Source organism: Bombina bombina, chromosome 7 (genome assembly GCF_027579735.1).
Source record: "Bombina bombina isolate aBomBom1 chromosome 7, aBomBom1.pri, whole genome shotgun sequence".
Lineage (NCBI taxonomy): Eukaryota > Metazoa > Chordata > Amphibia > Anura > Bombinatoridae > Bombina > Bombina bombina.
The window spans coordinates 357,765,816-357,789,483 of record NC_069505.1 but is presented as its reverse complement, the minus strand read 5'-3'; the positions used below and the strand labels follow the sequence as shown (position 1 = coordinate 357,789,483).

The 23,668-nt window shown below is 40.0% G+C and overlaps 1 protein-coding gene across 1 annotated transcript in view; it reads right to left on the bottom strand.

Annotated features, from left to right (window-relative positions):
* Positions 1 to 23,668, bottom strand: part of LOC128666438 (haloacid dehalogenase-like hydrolase domain-containing 5) — a 718,406-nt gene that overhangs the window by 106,543 nt on the left and 588,195 nt on the right. The window lies entirely within an intron of this gene.

The window sequence follows — 23,668 nt, the reverse complement described above, 5'->3', positions numbered from 1 at the left end:
TCAACTGTAACATATATACGAGTACTATATGACATAGCAAACGTTATACTGCTTCAACCAGCTAATATAGATAGCAGAGTATGTTACTTTTACTGCAAATCTTTAAATATGAGCAGTTGGCATATGATGTCAGTGATCAGCTCTATATAATTGTAACATAATCATCTCTGCTATTAATTTATGTACAAGTACGTGCCTACAAGTACCAATCTATAAGACATGTCTCAGTGTTAAGATAATTTTATTTACATGCCATAGTGTACGCACAAGCACCTTGAGACAGAGTTAGTATGAGTTTCAACTGAGAACGCTATATGGCTGTAGCTTGCGATCCAGGAAATAACCACGTTAATCAATACTCTAGAACATGGTATGAGCTACCTCCATGCTATGCTAATACAATCCTGTGCATTACTATCCCAGATATAGCTCATTTAGCTTTACCTAAATCATAAGTCATCACATTTATTGACAAGCACGGTAATACACGAGAAGGAAACCCAACCAGCAACTGTTAACGTATGAGCTCACAAATTTAGGCAGTGATTAGCTCTATATAATTGTGACATAATTATTATTATTATTATTATTATTATAATTTATTTGCAAGTACGTGCCGACAAGTACCAATTTATAAGACATGTCTCAGTGTTATGACAATTCAATTTTACATGCCATAGTGCAGGCACAAGCACTTTGAGACAGAGTTAGTATGAGTCTCAACTGAGAACGGTATATGACTGTAGCTTGCTCTTATAAATAGCATATTTATTAAGATAATAACCACGTTAATCAATACCCTAGAATATGGTATGAGTTACCTCCTTGTTATGTTAATACAATCTTGTGCATTACTATCCCTGATATAGCTCACTCAGCTTTATCTAGATCATAAGTTATTACATATATTAACAAGCACGGGAATACACGAGAGGGAAACCCAACTAGCATTTGTTATCGTATGAGCTAATTATTCAGCAGTCTCATCTAGCTTTATTTACCAATATATGCTACTTTAATAAAGATAGGCTCCTTAGTGTGTTTTTAATTAGTTTTTTCCTATTTTATTGTGTGTTGAGAATAAAAGTTATATTTTAAATATTCACAAGTTGAAATCCATCCAAGATTCTACACTACTATCTCCAAGTGTCTGACACTTCTGTTCAATGACCCTTTTTGGACATTGATATTGATTTTAACCCCACTGAGTGCTATATACAGTATGTAGTCTTTTTTCAAGTGTGGGCTTCTTTGCCTCCCTTGTAATTTCCAATAAATTTAGCATGTCGACTTGTGCATGAGCATTTGATACAGAGGAGTGGCACTGCCAAATTATTCCCCAGAAACTGTGTGCTAATTTTTTTTTCCGGCTCTACATAGCGCTAGACTGGCTGGCATCAGCTGTGGGTATAGTGTGAGCAGAGGTAGGACGCTCTGCTGCAGGTAGCAAATTGTATGGAGGGGTGGGGATTAAAGTCCTGGGAGTCAGAATGTTTGGTTTCTCGGCTCTTGCTGTCTCACCATATAGCAGTACATCAATCACAGTGAGAACAGACGCAGCAGCTCTGCACATGTGGGCTCTGTATGGTTTAACTGGGAGTCTTACGCCTAGATTATGAGTTTGGTGTTAGCCTTAAAAAGCAGTGTTGAGAGGTTCCAACGCTGCATTTTAACGCCCGCTGGTATTACGAGTCAGGCAGGTACAGGTGTACCGCTCACTTTTCTTCCGTGACTCGAGGCTACCACAAATCCCCTTACGACAATTGCGTATCCTATCTTTTCCATGGGATTTGCCTAACGCTGGTATTACGAGTCTTGGAAGAAGTGAGCAGTAGTAGACCCTCTCCTGTCAAGACTCCTACCGCATTTAAAAGTCAGTAGTTAAGAGTTTTACGGGCTAACGTCGGAACATAAAACTCTTAACTAAAGTGCTACAAAGTACACTAACACCCATAAATTACCTATTAACCCCTAAACCGAGGCCCCATCATATCGCAAACACTAAAATAAATATTTTTAACCCCTAATCTGCCGACCTGGCATCGCCGCCACCTACATTATACCTATGAACCCCTAATCTGCTGCCCCCAACATCGCCGCCACCTACCTACAATCTGCCAACCGGACATCGCCGCCACTTTAATAAATGTATTAACCACTAAACTGCCGCACTCCCACCTCGCAAACACTAGATAAATTTTATTAACCCTTAATATGCCCCCCACGTCGTCGACACCTACCTACATTTATTAATCCCTAATCTTCCGACCCCAACGTTGCTGCTACTATAATAAATTTATTAACCCCTAAACCTAAGTCTAACCCTAATTCTAACCCCACCCCAACTTAAATATAATTTAAATCAAATAAAATTAATTTAACATAATTAAATAAATTAATCCTATTTAAAAATAAATACTTACCGATAAAATAAACCCTAAGCTAGCTACAATATAACTAATAGTTACATTGTAGCTAGCTTAGGATTTATATCTATTTTATAGGCAACTTTGTATTTATTTTAACTAGGTACAATAGATATTAAATAGTTATTAACTATTTAATAACCACCTAGCTAAAATAAGTACAAAGTTACCTGTAAAGTAAACCCTAACCTAAGTTACAATTACACCTAACACTACACTATCAATAAACTAATTACCTAAACTACCTACAATTAATTACAATTAAATTAAATAAACTAAATTACGAAAAAAAAAACCCCACTAAATTACAGAAAATAAAAAAAGAATTACAAGAATTTTAAACTAATTACACCTAATCTAATCCCCCTAATAAAATAAAAAAGCCCCCAAAATACTAAAATTTCCCTACCCTATACTAAATTACAAATAGCCCTTAAAAGGGCTTTTTTGCGGGGCATTGCCCCAAAGTAATCAGCTCTTTTACCTGTAAAAGAAAAACATAATTTAGGTAAGAACTTACCTGATAAATTCATTTCTTTCATATTAGCAAGAGTCCATGAGCTAGTGACGTATGGGATATACATTCCTACCAGGAGGGGCAAAGTTTCCCAAACCTCAAAATGCCTATAAATACACCCCTCACCACACCCACAAATCAGTTTAACGAATAGCCAAGAAGTGGGGTGATAAGAAAAAAGTGCGAAAGCATATAAAATAAGGAATTGGAATAATTGTGCTTTATACAAAAAAATCATAACCACCACAAAAAGGGTGGGCCTCATGGACTCTTGCTAATATGAAAGAAATGAATTTATCAGGTAAGTTCTTACATAAATTATGTTTTCTTTCATGTAATTAGCAAGAGTCCATGAGCTAGTGACGTATGGGATAATGACTACCCAAGATGTGGATCTTTCCACGCAAGAGTCACTAGAGAGGGAGGGATAAAATAAAGACAGCCAATTCCTGCTGAAAATAATCCACACCCAAAATAAAGTTTAATGAAAACATAAAGAGAAGATTCAAACTGAAACCGCTGCCTGAAGTACTTTTCTACCAAAAACTGCTTCAGAAGAAGAAAATACATCAAAATGATAGAATTTAGTAAAAGTATGCAAAGAGGACCAAGTTGCTGCTTTGCAAATCTGATCAACCGAAGCTTCATTCCTAAACGCCCAGGAAGTAGAAACTGACCTAGTAGAATGAGCTGTAATCCTTTGAGGCGGAGTTTTACCTGACTCGACATAGGCATGATGAATTAAAGATTTCAACCAAGATGCCAAAGAAATGGCAGAAGCTTTCTGGCCTTTTCTAGAACCAGAAAAGATAACAAATAGACTAGAAGTCTTTCGGAAAGACTTAGTAGCTTCAACATAATATTTCAAAGCTCTAACAACATCCAAAGAATGCAACGATTTCTCCTTAGAATTCTTAGGATTAGGACATAATGAGGGAACCACAATTTCTCTACTAATGTTGTTGGAATTCACAACCTTAGGTAAAAATTCAAAAGAAGTTCGCAACACCGCCTTATCCTGATGAAAAATCAGAAAAGGAGACTCACAAGAAAGAGCAGATAATTCAGAGACTCTTCTGGCAGAAGAGATCGCCAAAAGGAACAAAACTTTCCAAGAAAGTAATTTAATGTCCAATGAATGCATGGGTTCAAAAGGAGGAGCTTGAAGAGCCCCCAGAACCAAATTCAAACTCCAAGGAGGAGAAATTGACTTAATGACAGGTTTTATACGAACCAAAGCTTGTACAAAACAATGAATATCGGGAAGATTAGCAATCTTTCTGTGAAAAAGAACAGAAAGAGCAGAGATTTGTCCTTTCAAAGAACTTGCGGACAAACCTTTATCTAAACCATCCTGAAGAAACTGTAAAATTCTCGGAATTCTAAAAGAATGCCAAGAAAAATGATGAGAAAGACACCAAGAAATATAAGTCTTCCAGACTCTATAATATATCTCTCTAGATACAGATTTACGAGCCTGTAACATAGTATTAATCACAGAGTCAGAGAAACCTCTTTGATCAAGAATCAAGCGTTCAATCTCCATACCTTTAAATTTAAGGATTTGAGATCCTGATGGAAAAAAGGACCTTGCGACAGAAGGTCTGGTCTTAACGGAAGAGTCCACGGATGGCAAGAGGCCATCCGGACAAGATCCGCATACCAAAACCTGTGAGGCCATGCCGGAGCTACCAGCAGAACAAACGAGCATTACTCTTGGAAGAAGAACTAGAGGCGGAAAGATATAGGCAGGATGATACTCTTGGAAGAAGAACTAGAGGCGGAAAGATATAGGCAGGATGATACTTCCAAGGAAGTGATAATGCATCCACTGCCTCCGCCTGAGGATCCCGGGATCTGGACAGATACCTGGGAAGTTTCTTGTTTAGATGAGACGCCATCAGATCTATTTCTGGAAGTTCCCACATTTGAACAATCTGAAAAAATACCTCTGGGTGAAGAGACCATTCGCCCGGATGCAACGTTTGGCGACTTAGATAATCCGCTTCCCAATTGTCTATACCTGGGATATGAACTGCAGAGATTAGACAGGAGCTGGATTCCGCCCAAACCAGAATTCGAGATACTTCTTTCATAGCCAGAGGACTGTGAGTCCCTCCTTGATGATTGATGTATGCCACAGTTGTGACATTGTCTGTCTGAAAACAAATGAACGATTCTCTCTTCAGAAGAGGCCAAGACTGAAGAGCTCTGAAAATTGTACGGAGTTCCAAAATATTGATCGGTAATCTCACCTCCTGAGATTCTCAAACTCCTTGTGCCGTCAGAGATCCCCACACAGCTCCCCAACCTGTAAGACTTGCATCTGTTGAAATTACAGTCCAGGTCGGAAGAACAAAAGAAGCCCCCTGAATTAAACAATGGTGATCTGTCCACCACGTCAGAGAGTGTCGTACAATCGGTTTTAAAGATATTAATTGAGATATCTTTGTGTAATCCCTGCACCATTGATTCAGCATACAGAGCTGAAGAGGTCGCATGTGAAAACGAGCAAAGGGGATCGCTTCCGATGCAGCAGTCATAAGACCTAGAATTTCCATGCATAAGGCTACCGAAGGGAATGATTGTGACTGAAGGTTTCGACAAGCTGAAATCAATTTTAGACGTCTCTTGTCTGTCAAAGACAGAATCATGGACACTGAATCTATCTGGAAACCCAGAAAGGTTACCCTTGTCTGAGGAATCAATGAACTTTTTAGTGAATTGACCCTCCAACCATGATCTTGAAGAAACAACACAAGTCGATTCGTAATAAGGAAATACCACAATACCCTGTTCTCTGATTACAGACAGAAGGGCACCGAGAACCTTTGTAAAAATTCTTGGAGCTGTAGCTAGGCCAAACGGCAGAGCCACAAACTGGTAATGCTTGTCCAGGAAAGAGAATCTCAGGAACTGATAGTGATCTGGATGAATCGGAATATGCAGATATGCATCCTGTAAATCTATTGTGGACATATAATGCCCTTGCTGAACAAAAGGCAAGATAGTCCTTACAGTTACCATTTTGAATGTTGGTATCCTTACATAACGATTCAATATTTTTAGATCCAGAACTGGTCTGAAGGAATTCTCCATCTTTGGTACAATGAAGAGATTCAAATAAAACCCCAGCCCCTGTTCCAGAACTGGAACTGGCATAATTACTCCAGCCAACTCTAGATCTGAAACACATTTCAGAAATGCTTGAGCTTTCACTGGATTTACTGGGACACGGGAAAGAAAAAATCTCTTTGCAGGAGGCCTTATCTTGAAACCAATTCTGTACCCTTCTGAAACAATGTTCTGAATCCAAAGATTGTGAACAGAATTGATCCAAATTTCTTTGAAAAAACGTAACCTGCCCCCTACCAGCTGAGCTGGAATGAGGGCCGCACCTTCATGTGGACTTAGAAGCTGGCTTTGCTTTTCTAGAAGGCTTGGATTTATTCCAGACTGGAGATGGTTTCCAAACTGAAACTGCTCCTGAGGATGAAGGATCAGGCTTTTGCTCTTTGTTGAAACGAAAGGAACGAAAACGATTATTAGCCCTGTTTTTACCCTTAGATTTTTTATCCTGTGGTAAAAAGTTCCTTTCCCACCAGTAACAGTTGAGATAATAGAATCCAACTGAGAACCAAATAATTTGTTACCCTGGAAAGAAATGGAAAGTAGAGTTGATTTAGAAGACATACCAGCATTCCAAGTTTTAAGCCATAAAGCTCTTCTAGCTAAAATAGCTAGAGACATAAACCTGACATCAACTCTGATAATATCAAAAATGGCATCACAGATAAAATTATTAGCATGTTGAAGAAGAATAATAATATTATGAGAATCATGATCTGTTACTTGTTGCGCTAAAGTTTCCAACCAAAAAGTTGAAGCTGCAGCAACATCAGCCAATGATATAGCAGGTCTAAGAAGATTACCTGAACACAGATAAGCTTTTCTTAGAAAGGATTAAATTTTCCTATCTAAAGCATACTTAAACGAAGTACCATCTGCCGTAGGAATAGTAGTACGTTTAGCAAGGGTAGAAATAGCCCCATCAACTTTAGGGATTTTGTCCCAAAATTCTAATCTGTCAGACGGCACAGGATATAATTGCTTAAAATGTTTAGAAGGAGTAAATGAATTACCCAAATTATTCCATTCTCTAGAAATTACTTCAGAAATAGCACCAGGAACAGGAAAAACTTCTGGAATAACCACAGGAGGTTTAAAGACCTTATCTAAACGTTTAGATTTAGTATCAAGAGGACCAGAATCCTCAATTTCTAAAGCAATTAGTACTTCTTTAAGTAAAGAACGAATAAATTCCATTTTAAATAAATATGAAGATTTATCAGCATCAACCTCTGAGACAGAATCCTCTGAACCAGAAGAGTCATTAGAATCAGAATGATGATGTTCATTTAAAAATTCATCTGTAAAAAGAGAAGTTTTAAAAGATTTTTTATGTTTACTAGAAGGAGGAATAACAGACATAGCCTTCTTGATGGATTCAGAAACAAAATCTCTTATGTTATCAGGAACACTCTGAACATTAGATGTTGATGGAACTGCAACAGGTAATGGTACATTGCTAAAGGAAATATTATCTGCATTAACAAGTTTGTCATGACAATTAATACAAACAACAGCTGGAGGAACAGCTACCAAAAGTTTACAGCAGATACACTTAGCTTTGGTAGTTCCAGCACCAGACAGCGATTTTCCTGAAGTATCTTCTGACTCAGATGCAACGTGAGACATCTTGCAATATGTAAGAGAAAAAACAACATATAAAGCAAAATTGATCAAATTCCTTTAATGACAGTTTCAGGAATGGGAAAAAATGCCAAGGAACAAGCTTCTAGCAACCAGAAGCAATGAAAAATGAGACTTAAATAATGTGGAGACAAAAGCAACGCCCATATTTTTTTAGCGCCAAATAAGACGCCCACATTATTTGGCGCCTAAATGATTTTGGCGCCAAAAATTACGCCACATCCAGAACGCCGACATTTTTGGCACAAAAGAACGTCAAAAATGACGCAACTTCCGGTGACACGTATGACGCCGGAAACAGAAAAGATTTTTTGCGCCAAAAAAGTCTGCGCCAAGAATGACGCAATAAAATGAAGCATTTTCAGCCCCCGCGAGCCTAACAGCCCACAGGGAAAAAAAGTCAAATTTTTAAGGTAAGAAAAATTATTGATTCAAATGCATTATCCCAAATATGAAACTGACTGTCTGAAAATAAGGAATGTTGAACATCCTGAGTCAAGGCAAATAAATGTTTGAATAAATATATTTAGAACTTTATTAATAAAGTGCCCAACCATAGCTTAGAGTGTCACAGAAAATAAGACTCACTTACCCCAGGACACTCATCTACATGTTTGTAGAAAGCCAAACCAGTACTGAAACGAAAATCAGCAGAGGAAATGGTATATATATGAGTATATCGTCGATCTGAAAAGGGAGGTAAGAGATGAATCTCTACGACCGATAACAGAGAACCTATGAAATAGACCCCGTAGAAGGAGATCATTGAATTCAAACAGGCAATACTCTCCTCACATCCCTCTGACATTCACTGCACGCTGAGAGGAAAACCGGGCTCCAACCTGCTGCGGAGCGCATATCAACGTAGAATCTAGCACAAACTTACTTCACCACCTCCATAGGAGGCAAAGTTTGTAAAAACTGATTTGTGGGTGTGGCGAGGGGTGTATTTATAGGCATTTTGAGGTTTGGGAAACTTTGCCCCTCCTGGTAGGAATGTATATCCCATACATCAATAGCTCATGGACTCTTGCTAATTACATGAAAGAAAATACAATACCCCCCCAACATTACAACCCACCACTCACACACCCCTACTCTAACCCCCTGTAGATCACCCTACCTTGAGCCGTCTTCACCCAGCCGGGCACAAGTGGTCCTCCATACGGCAGATGTCTTCATCCGATCGGGGCAGAAGAGGTCCTCCAGACGGCAGAAGGCTTCATCCAGACGGCATCTTCTATCTTCATCCTTCCGGAGCGGAGCGGGTCCATATTCAATCCAGCCGACGCGGAGCATCCTCTTCAAACGAAGTCCTAACGAAGAATGAAGGTTCCTTTAAATGATGTCATCCAAGATGGCGTCCCTTGAATTCCGATTGGATGGTAGAATCCTATCAGCCAATTGGAATTAAGGTAGGAAAAATCCTATTGGCTGATGTTATCAGCCAATCGGATTGAAGTGGCGGCGACGTTGGCGGCAGCAGATTAGGGGTTAATTTAAAATAGTTGAGGCGACATTGGGGGGGGGCAGATTAGGGGTTAATAAGTATAATGTAGGTGTCGGCAATGTTGGGGGCAGCAGATTAGGGGTTTATAAATATAATGTAGGTGGTGGCAGTGTCCTGAGCGACAGATTAGGGGTTAATAGTATAATGCAGGTGGCGACGATGTCGGGGCGGCAGATTAGGGGTTAATAAGAGTAAGATTAGGGGTGTTTAGACTCGGGGTTCATGTAAGGGTGTTAGGTGTAGACATATTTTTTATTTTTCCATAGGAAACATTGGGGCTGCGTTAGGAGCTGAACGCTGCTTTTTTGCAGGTGTTGGTTTTTTTTTTTCACCCAGCTCAGCCCCATTGTTTCCTATGGGGAAAGCGTGCACGAGCACGTTTAGCCATCTTACCGCTACCGTAAGCAACGCTAGTATTGAGGTGAGATGTGGAGCTAAATTTTGCTCTACGCTCACCTTTTTGTGGCTAACGCCAGGTTTAAAAAAACCTGTAATACCAGCGTTGGCTTAAGGGAGCGGTGGGAAAAAAAGGAGTGTTAGCCCCGCAAGTCTTACCGACTAAAACTCGTAATCTAGCCGTTAGTTTGTTGTGATTCCTCCAGCAACCCCTCACTCACTCCCCCCGGAGTGTTTATTTTTTACCTCAAGTTACTGTGGGTCAGGTGGTCTCAGGAGAAGATCAAGTGGTGGCACCGAATCTAGATGCTGAGCACTTATGCTTAATCTAAAAAAAAAGATGTTCTGTATTGATTCAATATAAATATGTTAATGCAGCATATTTTATTTAGATTAAAGTGAAGGTCAATTTTGATGAATTAGTGCCCTGTTTTTAATAATCCTATTAAAAACAAGGGCACTTTCATTCATCAAAATTGACATTTCACTTTTTTTCTTCAAAAACTTACCTTTTAATCATGACAGCCACTCCAGCGATTCCCCCCGGCCGTCGGAAGCCTCTGCAGACATCAGAAATGACGAACCCGGCTTCCTCCAACCACGGCTCCCCCCCCAGGGGAATCTTGGCCTGATGCAACACAGTGATTGGACCCACAAAGACGGCTTGCGATGGGCGAAGGAAGTGCTGGAGCGACTACCAGGATTAAAAGGTAAGTTTTTGAACAAAACGTGTGAAATGTCAATTTTGATGAATTAAAATGCCCTTGTTTTTAAAAGAATTATTAAAAACTGGGCACTAATTCATCAAATTTGACCTTCACTTTAAGTGACAATAACATAAAATAGAGGCTGCACAGAAAGCATTAAATAATTGTATACAGATCCCACACAATTAAATAACAGAAGGCAGGGGCGGAGCAGGCCAGGGATGGCAATGGCCGCAATTTGACTGAGCTCAGAGACTAATGCTCCGTTAGTCTATTCTATAGGGGGGACATCTCAACCGTCTGCGGCATAAAAGGGACTGGAAAGCCCACGAAGTGGCAGGGAAAGTATTGCTACAGTTCTCCCTGTTAAACGCAGCGCAGTGGCCATGGAACATAGGGACTCACATCGGGCAGAGCAGCACAACAGGCGCCATATTGGAATGGAGGTACATAGAAGCTGAAGAGAATGGCTTGATAATATTCTTTTTACAGCCTGAGGCCGCACAGCGAATACTTGTACAGGAATACCTATACGACTACAACGCAGGAGATTCTTCACGAAAGACTGCATGATGTGAGTACCGGATATATACACGCATACCACTATACATAAATATTGGGGCATAAAACACACCCGTAACAGAAACGGATGTTTGCTGCACAGATATAAAGAATCTTCAAACCGACAGGCAGCACTTCAACCTGATAAGATAATCCTCAGTGGGACATTGGTAAATCAAGCTGCGGAGGATAGGGGGAAAGAATGTCTCTGACCCGCATCTTAGCTGAGCTCAGCTCTCGCTTGGATCTCCAACGGGCGGATATTATACATACCCTGAGGTCTTTTTCCGGCTGCCCTGTTAGGGTAAACTCCAGTCAAGATATCTCCCAAGAATTACCTGCAGATCTACTTGAAGCAAAACCGGAGCCTAATACTGACCGTGGGTTACTACAGTGGTTTACACACGCTAATCCTAAGGTAAATGCTCGAGAACCAGACCGTGCCTCATCTTCCCCACAGTATCAGCCAGCTGGAGAGAGTATAGAAGACACGGCAGTCACTAAACACTCACCATCTCCGGAAGAGATAGAAGAGAAAAGCCGGCCGACTAGAATTCTGCCGTGGCTCAAAATAGTATCTTCCCAGCTCCTGCCCTGCACATTAGTAGTCACGACGGGGAGCCCAGGCCTACCGCATGCGAGATCATTCTACAAGCGGCTCTCTTTCCATCACCTGCGATGCTGGAGACTTTCATTCCTGAGACGCCCCTACAGATGGGCCGATAGAGTTGGAGTCGGCTACTTGGTAAAGGTTGACTTTATGAGATTCTGTTTTATACGTTTATCATGACCCAGAATCTTGTTTTACTTTCTCTTCTAAGAATAGCATAAATAAGGTAATTTCAGTTGATGATGACGGCTGATAGCCTGAGAAATACCATTATTTTTGCAGTGTGCTACACTATTTGGCAGGACAGTTGAAATACATTACATAGGTATGCCAGATATGCTGGCCCACTAAACCCAGCAGCAAGAGGACTACTCGCTACAAGGGACATATCTGATTCAAGACAGTAACTTCTGTGGACACGTTAAGTGCAGTATTTAATGTCTATGTCACAGGTCATTAGTCCACTTATATTCATCAGTCTCTTTTATAGTGACCATCCCCTTTGGCTGAGTGAGTTCTTTACTATTTCACCTAGAGCTTCATTGTTTACGTGTGATGGGTCCTCCAGATTCTCATAAGCTGCCTAATAATAAGCTGTTAACTGCTCCTATAATTAGTATCTATAGACACGTATCTTAGATAATACATTTAGCTTATTATAGCTAAAATTATTATGTATTTCAGCACACATTTTCTCATTTTTTTTTTCTTCCTTCCTAGCCTCTTATATAGTACATGTGTATTTCATTACTGGCACTCTTTTCAGATGTTCCAATTATGTTGTCCACTTGCCACTATGACTGTTTTCTGATCTGAGATCTCCGCTTATGTTTAGAAAATGGGAACCCTAGTTCTAAGAAAATGTTTTTAGGTTACGGTTTTTTCTTTTTCCTGTCCACTTAACTTAAAGTTTAGCTTTACTCATAAGGAGAGATAGATGTATGGGACGTTAGATAGCAGCATTTTCCCTTTTGGATATGGGCTCTAAGGTATATCTGATACACCTAAGGTCTTCTTAATAAGATGTGGTGACAAAATACTTGAGGTCAGCCTCCTGTATATTATATATTCTTGGTAGTATGCAGAAATATGCTCAAGCCAGTTTATTGTTCTTTGTTTGCTTTTGCAGGTTCACCTTCATTTTATATTTAAATTGGTTATATGGACCCCATAAATATGTAAGGATAGACCTACTTGCAATCTACCCCAATTTTAGTTATATATATTATGCTCCAGTCATAGCCATTTGTAAAATAGCTCATGCATGATACAGAGCTTATGGTAGGACTCCTTCTCTATACAAGTAGGGAAACCCCCTATAGCACTATTAATGTATGTCTACTCTTACTAGACCCATTCTCATACGAGGATTAAGGATTAGTTTCCATTATACAAGCATTGTGCAAGTTAGAGCTACCAATGAACTTCATTACACTTTATATTAGATATACCGATGTGCCTTCTCCTTGACGTGCTTAAACCCCCTACCCGCAGCTAAGCTCTTGAACGCTTTACGACTTCCTATGACTTATGGAAACTTGAGTAACAAATGGCATATTAAGCATAGTGAGCAGGTTCATCCCTGGTTTGCCCCTCAGACCTTTGAGAACTTAAGAGTCATTATTGGATGGTCCATTCTAATTAGTAACCTACAGGTACTGTTGTTCTCTAACAGTGTTCATAGATTTAAAAAAAAAAAAAAAAAGACACAGGTTTAGGATATTATGCAATATGATAGGAGATATCTGTTAAGCTTTTGGGTCCCTAATTGACTAAGCTATCCATTGTTGTGGTGTCATCTTTGTGCAAGACTCATTTTTTTTTTTTTTTTGATAATGCGTGTATTCCCCACTATATATGAGAGTTATATTGCAAGCCTTATTATATTTATTTTTCTAGAAAATGATATTCCCTAGGGTGAATTTATGGTTAGTGCAAATTATTTGTTACTGCTGGGCCCCTCTCCTCCCTTTCCCGCCGGTACTGGTTGCCTGCGGGTCATACCCCTACTCCTTTTTCCCGCATTGCCTATAGCTGGCATTTCCCCAGGAGAGGTGCTCACCCAGAAGTCCCCTATATTTCATACATACTAATAACCCCCCTTTCACATAACTTTCCTAAGAACTACCCTTACTCATCTTATAGAAAGTAGATTTATTTGTATTACGTGTTGGACCAGGACTCAGTCGCCTTCTACATAACTATGACCCCTCATTATATAATAGCGCTAAATAATAGCCTCTAGCAACCAACTTACATTTTCTATTGACCTGCCAAGGGAAATTTGGATATCCAATTATAAAGAGCATCCCCTCATAGGGTATCACCAGCTGGATAGGGACTTCCATTTAGCCCCTCAACTACGTATATAAATTACTATGCCCTGAGCAATTTCTGTTCCCCCCTATTAACTATTAAACAATAGATTGTCCCTTGTAGTCCATAGCTTTAGCTCTATAATACACTCTATATTTATCCCTTGCACTGTATTATGTTGATATAATCTAAGGCTCCGCCCCCCATTCCCCTCCCCCAATCCACTCAGAGCGGCTCTTGCCCGCTGAACTCCCTTTCCCCATCCCCGCCAACTTTGTCCAAAAGCGGCCAAACAATAGCTAATCTCCACTTGCCCCAATTTTCCTGTTTATTCTGTTCAATAACCGCATGACTTGCAATGTGGAGACCAGTTTTCTTTTTCATATAATATAAAAATGAGGTTTCATTATCACTTGTAGTTTTACCAGTCATTCATATCTTACAATACTACTTATGTTGACTAGATATTTGCTACAAATTTATTTACTCACAATTTGTGCAATAAGAATACCAGATACAATTCCATACTACATAGCTACTGTTTTGTTATTCTTCTGGAGAAGCACAGAATCCATGCCCAGAACTGTTATATTTTTATTTCTTCACTATGTTTTTGAGTATACTATATATGTTCCAATGTTAAACTTTCAATGTCAATGGATGAACATTTTCTGTAATATTTCTTATAACCTCAATAAAAATATAAAAAAAATAAAAAAAAAAAAATAACAGAAGGCACTGTGTAAAGAAATTATTTGGAATCTATAGACAGAAGAGTGTAGGAGTGAAGGAGGTAAGAGGGGGCTATAAATCATGTGTGTTGCCATGCAGGACAGAACATAAAGGCTCCCAGGAGAACTCATGCTTTTTTAACTTTTATGCTCCTGTTAGAAATAATTGTTATGCTGTGTGCATTGCTTAGGATGGTGTTCTCTAATTGTCCTCCTCTGTTTCTCCTTAATTTTTTTTTCTTGTATGGGTCAGCATGCCATAAGTGCTGTTTTGGTTTTAGTATATAAATAGACATATTCCTTTAAAGGGATATTTGTGAATAATCTCTAGTTGTATCACTCTGGACTTTGTGGGGGCCCACTGTTTGAGAAATTAGTGTTTGGTGGTCTCTGCATCTTTTTCATTTATTTTTCTCACTTTTTAAAGAAATTAATAATGGCATTTACTCTTTCTGATGAGCAATTGGAAGCTGTTTAAAGAGAAATTGCTCCTCAAGGAGTAAATTTGAGTTTCAAGCCAAACCTATGAGTGAGAGTTTTTTTAATAAGAAAGAGGATACTTAAATAAGCTATTAAAACTTACTTTAAACAAAGTAAGAAAACAGGATAAGGCACTCTATTGTATTCATCGAAACAACCAAAAGAAGAACAGTAAAAAATAAGATTCATAACTACTTACAATTGTCAGTGGAATAGAATTAGAGAACTTTTACTTAAAAAAACATAATTTATGCTTACCTGATAAATTTATTTCTCTTGTGGTGTATCCAGTCCACGGATCATCCATTACTTGTGGGAAATTCTCATTCCCAACAGGAAGTTGCAAGAGGACACCCACAGCAGAGCTATTATATAGCTCCTCCCCTCACTACCATATCCAGTCATTCAACCGAAACAAGCAGAGAAAGGGGAAACCATAGGGTGCAGTGGTGACTGTAGTTTAAATTTAAAAATTACCTGCCTTAAAATGACAGGGCGGGCCGTGGACTGGATACACCACAAGAGAAATAAATTTATCAGGTAAGCATAAATTATGTTTTCTCTTGTAAGGTGTATCCAGTCCACGGATCATCCATTACTTGTGGGATACCAATACCAAAGCTAAAGTACAAGGATGAAGGGAGGGACAAGGCAGGTACTTAAACAGAAGGACCACTGCCTGTAAAACCTTTCTCCCAAAAATAGCCTCCAAAGAAGCAAAAGTATCAAATTTGTAGAATTTTGAAAAGGTATGAAGCGAAGACCAAGTCGCCGCCTTGCAAATCTGTTCAACAAACGCCTCATTTTTAAAGGCCCAGGTGGAAGCCACAGCTCTAGTAGAATGAGCTGTAATCCTTTCAGGGGGCTGCTGTCCAGCAGTCTCATAGGCTAAGCGGATTATGCTTCTTAGCCAAAAAGAAAGAGAGGTTGCCGAAGCCTTTTGACCTCTCCTCTGTCCAGAGTAGACAACAAACAAAGCAGATGTTTGCCGAAAATCTTTAGTTGCTTGTAAGTAAAACTTCAAAGCACGAACCATGTCCAGATTGTGTAATAGACGTTCCTTCTTTGAAGAAGGATTAGGACACAAGGATGGAACAACAATCTCTTGATTGATATTCCTGTTAGATACCACCTTAGGTAAAAACCCAGGTTTGGTACGCAGAACTACCTTATCCGCATGGAAAATCAGATAAGGAGAGTCACAATGTAAGGCAGATAACTCGGATACTCTACGAGCCGAGGAAATAGCTACCAAAAAAAAGAACTTTCCAAGATAAAAGTTTAATATCTATGGAATGAAGAGGTTCAAATGGAAGTCTTTGAAGAACATTAAGAACTAAATTTAAGCTCCATGGCGGAGCAACAGGTCTAAAAACAGGCTTGATTCTAACTAAAGCCTGACAAAATGCCTGAACGTCTGGAACATCTGCCAGACGCTTGTGCAAAAGAATAGACAGAGCAGAAATCTGTCCCTTTAAGGAACTAGCTGACAATCCTTTTTCCAAACCATCTTGGAGAAAGGATAATATCCTTGGAATCCTGACTTTACTCCATGAGTAACCCTTGGATTCACACCAATAAAGATATTTACGCCATATTTTATGGTAAATTTTTCTGGTGACATGCTTTCGTGCCTGTATTAAAGTATCAATGACTGACTCGGAGAAGCCACGCCTTGATAAAATCAAGCGTTCAATCTCCATGCAGTCAGTCTCAGAGAAATAAGATTTGGATGGTGGAAAGGACCCTGAAGTAGAAGGTCCTGTCTCAGAGGCAGAGTCCATGGTGGAAAGGATGACATGTCCACTAGATCTGCATACCAAGTCCTGCGTGGCCACGCAGGTGCTATTAAAATCACAGATGCTCTCTCCTGCTTGATCTTGGCAATCAGTCAAGGGAGCAGAGGAAATGGTGGAAACACATAAGCCAGGTTGAAAGACAGGGCGCTGCTAGAGCATCTATCAGCGTCGCCAGGGGTCCCTGGACCTGGATCCGTAACAAGGAAGCTTGGCGTTCTGTCGAGACGCCATGAGATCCAGTTCTGGTTTGCCCCAGCGATGAATCACTTGTGCAAACACCTCCGGATGGAGTTCCCACTCCCCCGGATGAAAAGTCTGTCGACTTAGAAAATCCGCCTCCCAGTTCTCTACACCTGGGATATGGATAGCTGATAGGTGGCAAGAATGAATCTCTGCCCAGCGAATGATCTTTGAGACTTCTAACATCGCTAGGGAACTTCTTGTTCCCCCTTGATGGTTGATGTAAGCCACAGTCGTGATGTTGTCCGACTGAAATCTGATGAACCTCAGAGTTGCTAACTGAGGCCAAGCCTGAAGAGCATTGAATATCGCTCTTAGTTCCAGAATGTTTATTGGGAGGAGAGACTCCTCCTGAGTCCACGATCCCTGAGCCTTCAGGGAGTTCCAGACTGCACCCCAGCCTAGGAGGCTGGCATCTGTCGTCACAATTGTCCAATCTGGCCTGCGAAAGGTCATACCTTTGGACAGATGGACCCGAGATAGCCACCAGAGAAGAGAATCCCTGGTCTCTTGATCCAGATTTAGTAGAGGGGACAAGTCTGTGTAATCCCCGTTCCACTGACTGAGCATGCATAGTTGCAGCGGTCTGAGATGTAAGCGTGCAAATGGCACTATGTCCATTGCCGCTACCATTAAGCCGATTACTTCCATGCACTGAGCCACCGAAGGGCGCAGAATGGAGTGAAGAATACGGCAGGAATTTAGAAGCTTTGATAACCTGGACTCCGTCAGGTAAATTTTCATTTCTATAGAATCTATCAGAGTCCCTAGGAAGGAAACTCTTGTGAGTGGGGATAGAGAACTCTTTTCCTCGTTCACTTTCCACCCATGTGACCTCAGAAATGCCAGGACTATGTCCGTATGAGACTTGGCAATTTGGAAGTTTGACGCCTGTATCAGGATGTCGTCTAAGTAAGGGGCCACCGATATGCCCCGCGGCCTTAGGACCGCCAGAAGTGACCCTAAAAGCTTCGTGAAGATTCTTGGGGCAGTAGCTAACCCAAAGGGAAGAGCTACAAACTGGTAATGCCTGTCCAGAAAGGCAAACCTGAGAAACCGATGATGATCTTTGTGTATCGGAATGTGAAGATAAGCATCCTTTAAATCCACTGTAGTCATTTATTGACCCTCCTGGATCATAGGTAGGATGGTACGAATAGTTTCCATCTTGAATGATGGAACTCTGAGGAATTTGTTTAAGATCTTTAGATCCAAAATTGGTCTGAAGGTTCCCTCTTTTTTGGGAACCACACATAGATTTGAGTAAAAACCCTGTCCTTGTTCCTCTTTTGGAACTGGATGGATCACTCCCATAACTAGGAGGTCTCGTACACAGTGTAAGAATGCCTCTCTCTTTATCTGGTTTGCAGATAATTGTGAAAGGTGAAATCTCCCTTTTGGGGGAGAAGCTTTGAAGTCCAGAAGATATTCCTGGGATATAATTTCCAACGCCCAGGAATCCTGAACATCTCTTGCCCACGCCTGGGCGAAGAGAGAAAGTCTTCCTCCCACTAGATCCGTTACCGGTTAGGGGGCCGTTCCTTCATGCTGTCTTAGAGGCAGCAGCAGGTCTTTTGGCCTGCTTACCTTTGTTCCAGGTCTGGTTTGGCCTCCAGACCGTCTTGGACTGATCAACAGTTCCCTCATGTTTTGCATTAGAGGAAGTGGATGCCGCACCTGCCTTGAAGTTTCGAAAGGCACGAAAAACATAATTTATGTAAGAACTTACCTGATAAATTCATTTCTTTCATATTAGCAAGAGTCCATAAGCTAGTGACGTATGGGATATACATTCCTACCAGGAGGGGCAAAGTTTCCCAAACCTCAAAATGCCTATAAATACACCCCTCACCACACCCACAAATCAGTTTAACGAATAGCCAAGAAGTGGGGTGATAAGAAAAAAAGTGTGAAAGCATATAAAATAAGGAATTGGAATAATTGTGCTTTATACAAAAAAATCATAACCACCACAAAAAGGGTGGGCCTCATGGACTCTTGCTAATATGAAAGAAATGAATTTATCAGGTAAGTTCTTACATAAATTATGTTTTCTTTCATGTAATTAGCAAGAGTCCATGAGCTAGTGACGTATGGGATAATGACTACCCAAGATGTGGATCTTTCCACGCAAGAGTCACTAGAGAGGGAGGGATAAAATAAAGACAGCCAATTCCTGCTGAAAATAATCCACACCCAAAATAAAGTTTAATGAAAACATAAGCAGAAGATTCAAACTGAAACCGCTGCCTGAAGTACTTTTCTACCAAAAACTGCTTCAGAAGAAGAAAACACATCAAAATGGTAGAATTTAGTAAAAGTATGCAAAGAGGACCAAGTTGCTGCTTTGCAAATCTGATCAACCGAAGCTTCATTCCTAAACGCCCAGGAAGTAGAAACTGACCTAGTAGAATGAGCTGTAATCCTTTGAGGCGGAGTTTTACCCGACTCAACATAGGCATGATGAATTAAAGATTTCAACCAAGATGCCAAAGAAATGGCAGAAGCTTTCTGGCCTTTTCTAGAACCGGAAAAGATAACAAATAGACTAGAAGTCTTTCGGAAAGACTTAGTAGCTTCAACATAATATTTCAAAGCTCTAACAAACAACCAAAGAATGCAACGATTTCTCCTTAGAATTCTTAGGATTAGGACATAATGAAGGAACCACAATTTCTCTACTAATGTTGTTGGAATTCACAACCTTAGGTAAAAATTCAAAAGAAGTTCGCAACACCGCCTTATCCTGATGAAAAATCAGAAAAGGAGACTCACAAGAAAGAGCAGATAATTCAGAGACTCTTCTGGCAGAAGAGATCGCCAAAAGGAACAAAACTTTCCAAAAAAGTAATTTAATGTCCAATGAATGCATGGGTTCAAAAGGAGGAGCTTGAAGAGCCCCCAGAACCAAATTCAAACTCCAAGGAGGAGAAATTGACTTAATGACAGGTTTTATACGAACCAAAGCTTGTACAAAACAATGAATATCAGGAATATTAGCAATCTTTCTGTGAAAAAGAACTGAAAGAGCAGAGATTTGTCCTTTCAAGGAACTTGCGGACAAACCTTTATCTAAACCATCCTGAAGAAACTGTAAAATTCTCGGAATTCTAAAAGAATGCCAGGAAAAATGATGAGAAAGACACCAAGAAATTTAAGTCTTCCAGACTCTATAATATATCTCTCTAGATACAGATTTACGAGCCTGTAACATAGTATTAATCACAGAGTCAGAGAAACCTCTTTGACCAAGAATCAAGCGTTCAATCTCCATACCTTTAAATTTAAGGATTTGAGATCCTGATGGAAAAAAGGACCTTGCGACAGAAGGTCTTTTCTTAACGGAAGAGTCCACGGTTGGCAAGAGGCCATCCGGACAAGATCCGCATACCAAAACCTGTGAGGCCATGCTGGAGCTACCAGCAGGACAAATGAACATTCCTTCAGAATCTTGGAGATTACTCTTGGAAGAAGAACTAGAGGCGGAAAGATATAGGCAGGATGATACTTCCAAGGAAGTGATAATGCATCCACTGCCTCCGCCTGAGGATCCCGGGATCTGGAAAGATACCTGGGAAGTTTCTTGTTTAGATGAGAAGCCATCAGATCTATTTCTGGAAGTTCCCACATTTGAACAATCTGAAGAAATACCTCTGGGTGAAGAGACCATTCGCCCGGATGCAACGTTTGGCGACTGAGATAATCCGCTTCCCAATTGTCTATACCTGGGATATGAACCGCAGAGATTAGACAGGAGCTGGATTCCGCCCAAACCAGAATTCGAGATACTTCTTTCATAGCCAGAGGACTGTGAGTCCCCCCCTGATGATTGATGTATGCCACAGTTGTGACATTGTCTGTCTGAAAACAAATGAAAGATTCTCTCTTCAGAAGAGGCCAAGACTGAAGAGCTCTGAAAATTGCACGGAGTTCCAAAATATTGATCGGTAATCTCACCTCCTGAGATTCCCAAACCCCTTGTGCCGTCAGAGACCCCCCCACAGCTCCCCAACCTGTAAGACTTGCATCTGTTGAAATTACAGTCCAGGTCGGAAGAACAAAAGAAGCCCCCTGAACTAAACGATGGTGATCTGTCCACCACGTTAGAGAGTGTCGTACAATCGGTTTTAAAGATATTAATTGAGATATCTTTGTGTAATCCCTGCACCATTGGTTCAGCATACAGAGCTGAAGAGGTCGCATGTGAAAACGAGCAAAGGGGATCGCGTCCGATGCAGCAGTCATAAGACCTAAAATTTCCATGCAAAAGGCTACCAAAGGGAATGATTGTGACTGAAGGTTTCGACAAGCTGAAATCAATTTTAGACGTCTCTTGTCTGTCAAAGACAGAGTCATGGACACTGAATCTATCTGGAAACCCAAAAAGGTTACCCTTGTCTGAGGAATCAATGAACTTTTTAGTGAATTGATCCTCGAACCATGATCTTGAAGAAACAACACAAGTCGATTTGTATGAGATTCTGCTAAATGTGAAGACTGAGCAAGTACCAAGATATCGTCCAAATAAGGAAAAACCACAATACCCTGTTCTCTGATTACAGACAGAAGGGCACCGAGAACCTTTGTAAAAATTCTTGGAGCTGTTGCTAGGCCAAACGCTGGATGAATCGGAATATGCAGATATGCATCCTGTAAATCTATTGTAGACATATAATGCCCTTGCTGAACAAAAGGCAGGATAGTCCTTATAGTTACCATTTTGAATGTTGGTATCCTTACATAACGATTCAATATTTTTAGATCCAGAACTGGTCTGAAGGAATTCTCCTTCTTTGGTACAATGAAGAGATTCGAATAAAACCCCAGCCCCTGTTCCAGAACTGGAACTGGCATAATTACTCCAGCCAACTCTAGATCTGAAACACATTTCAGAAATGCTTGAGCTTTCGCTGGGTTTACTGGGACACGGGAAAGAAAAAATCTCTTTGCAGGAGGTCTTATCTTGAAACCAATTCTGTACCCTTCTGAAACAATGTTCTGAATCCAAAGATTGTGAACAGAATCGATCCAAATTTCTTTGAAAAAACGTAATCTGCCCCCTACCAGCTGAGCTGGAATGAGGGCCGCACCTTCATGTGGACTTAGAAGCTGGCTTTGCTTTTCTAGAAGGCTTGGATTTATTCCAGACTGGAGATGGTTTCCAAACTGAAACTGCTCCTGAGGATGAAGGATCAGGCTTTTGTTCTTTGTTGAAACGAAAGGAACGAAAACGATTATTAGCCCTGTTTTTACCCTTAGATTTTTTATCCTGCGGTAAAAAAGTTCCTTTCCCACCAGTAACAGTTGAGATAATAGAATCCAACTGAGAACCAAATAATTTATTACCCTGGAAAGAAAGGGAAAGTAGAGTTGATTTAAAAGACATATCAGCATTCCAAGTTTTAAGCCATAAAGCTCTTCTAGCTAAAATAGCTAGAGACATAAACCTGACATCAACTCTGATAATATCAAAAATGGCATCACAGATAAAATTATTAGCATGTTGAAGCAGAATAATAATGTTATGAGAATCATGATCTGTTACTTGTTGCGCTAAAGTTTCCAACCAAAAAGTTGAAGCTGCAGCAACATCCGCCAAAGATATAGCAGGTCTAAGAAGATTACCTGAACACAAATAAGCTTTTCTCAGAAAGGATTCAATTTTCCTATCTAGAGGATCCTTAAAGGAAGTACCATCTGCCGTAGGAATAGTAGTACGTTTAGCAAGGGCCCCATCAACTTTAGGGATTTTGTCCCAAAACTCTAATCTGTCGGACGGCACAGGATATAATTGCTTAAAACGTTTAGAAGGAGTAAATGAATTACCCAAATTATTCCATTCTCTGGAAATTACTTCAGAAATAGCACCTGGAACAGGAAAAACTTCTGGAATAACTACAGGAGATTTAAAGACCTTGTCTAAACGTTTAGATTTAGTATCAAGAGGACCAGAATCCTCAATTTCTAATGCAATTAGGACTTCTTTAAGTAAAGAACGAATAAATTCCATTTTAAATAAATATGAAGATTTATCAGCATCAACCTCTGAGACAGAGTCCTCTGAACCAGAAAAATCATTAGAATCAGAATGATGATGTTCATTTAAAAATTCATCTGGATAAAGAGAAGTTTTAAAAGATTTTTTATATTTACTAGAAGGAGGAATAACAGACATAGCCTTCTTAATGGATTCAGAAACAAAATCTCTTATGTTATCAGGAACACTCTGAACATTAGATGTTGAGGGAACTGCAACAGGTAATGGTACTTTACTAAAGGAAATATTTTCTGCATTAACAAGTTTGTCATGACATTTAATACAAACAACAGCTGGAGGAACAACTACCAAAAGTTTACAGCAGATACACTTAGCTTTGGTAGTTCCAGCACCAGGCAGCGATTTTCCTGAAGTTTCTTCTGACTCAGATGCAACGTGAGACATCTTGCAATATGTAAGAGAAAAAACAACATATAAAGCAAAATTGATCAAATTCCTTAAATGACAGTTTCAGGAATGGGAAAAAATGCCAAAGAACAAGCTTCTAGCAACCAGAAGCAATTAAAAATGAGACTTAAATAATGTGGAGACAAAAGCGACGCCT